A 1,433-nucleotide genomic window follows, 5' to 3' on the forward strand; every position below is an offset into this window, starting at 1 on the left:
AAGTTAAGACATTTTTAAAAGTTCTGTCCCAAGTTTTGGTTTTTTTCCTAAATATTTATGTAACTAAATATCTATATATGCATATTCCTAAATATGGAGTTTATGTATTTTTTTTCTAGTATTGCATGGCCACTTCATTAAGTACAGTTATTTCACTTAATTGTGCCAGATATTTCCTCCTGAAATATCTTAGAAGTTGTTATTCATTAATAATTTTTTGTCAAACTTACAAATTCAGAAAGATTTTGCATGACTTCAGGAATATTGAAGTAATATGCACTTACTAATTATTTTTTCAGTCAGCCAGCTTCTAGCTTTTCCCTCCAGTTTACAATATTCTTCTTTTACCAAACTGGCACGTTTGAAAATCTTCTAGGACTTAAATGCTGAGTTACATTGGTGTCAGTCAGCCTCCACTGCTGTTAAATAAATACTTTTTTAAATATAGGAATTCTTTCTATTTGAGATTAAATGTTTGCCATCCATTAGCTCTCTCACCCATGTATGTGCTCACCTATGGTGGGTTTATTTTGTCATATTTACTTGATCTTCACTCAGTGTTGGGTCAATATTTCTCCTGTTTAAGTGCCTTGGGCTGCAGAGTGTCCATGACCTGAACAGGGTCTCAATATCCACAAAATAAATAAAATTGAAGGGGAAAAGGTGCAGCTAGACTTCCTGGAAAGTTCTTTTATTCTATTATATTATTATTGCCTCTCTGGAGCCCTTCTGAAGGCAAACTCTCAATTCAGAGCCCAAGCTCAGTCCCTGGCTGAGTTTCTGAGTCCTGAGCTGTTGTGCCATTGCCTCCTTTGCAGACAGGTTTTTCTCACAACACTGCTGAGGTACAAGTCAGTCTCTAGGGTTTTACTCAGAAGAACTGTAATGAGTCTGGGTTTTAACAAAGCTTTTCAATTCATCCTCAGTTTTAGTAGCTGTTACTTTTATAAGGTTCACTTCCCGTATCTCCACTGAGCTCCTCAGTGATTTTCACCCAGGAGGTCACCTGCTTTCCCTTATATGCAGAATAATGTTACTCTTTAAGGGAAAAAAGGAACACCTGAAAAGGTAGTTGATTCTGATCATAAAATCTATTAAAAATTACAATTTTCAAACCACAAGTGAGCTTTGCAGAGTACTCCACCTGAATCTGTAGCCCCACAGGGGCTCCAAGGCAAGAGAGACATAACTGCAGTGAATTCCCAAAATCCAGAAGTGCAGTGATCTCAACAGAGCCACGCTGGTTTGAACAGAGCTGATCAGCTGCGAGCTGCAAATCTGTGTAAGAGCTGGGATTTTACAGTGCAATCATGATTTTACACTCTGAAACCTTATTGATGAGCTTTTCCTGCTGGGCTTTCCCTATTGATCTGCCTTCTAAAACACATTCAATGTTCATCACGATGTTTTGGTGGGAAAATGCTGCTGTTTCC

This window comes from Cyanistes caeruleus, chromosome 6 (genome assembly GCF_971803275.1).
Source record: "Cyanistes caeruleus chromosome 6, bCyaCae1.hap1.1, whole genome shotgun sequence".
NCBI classification, from domain to species: Eukaryota; Metazoa; Chordata; class Aves; order Passeriformes; family Paridae; genus Cyanistes; species Cyanistes caeruleus.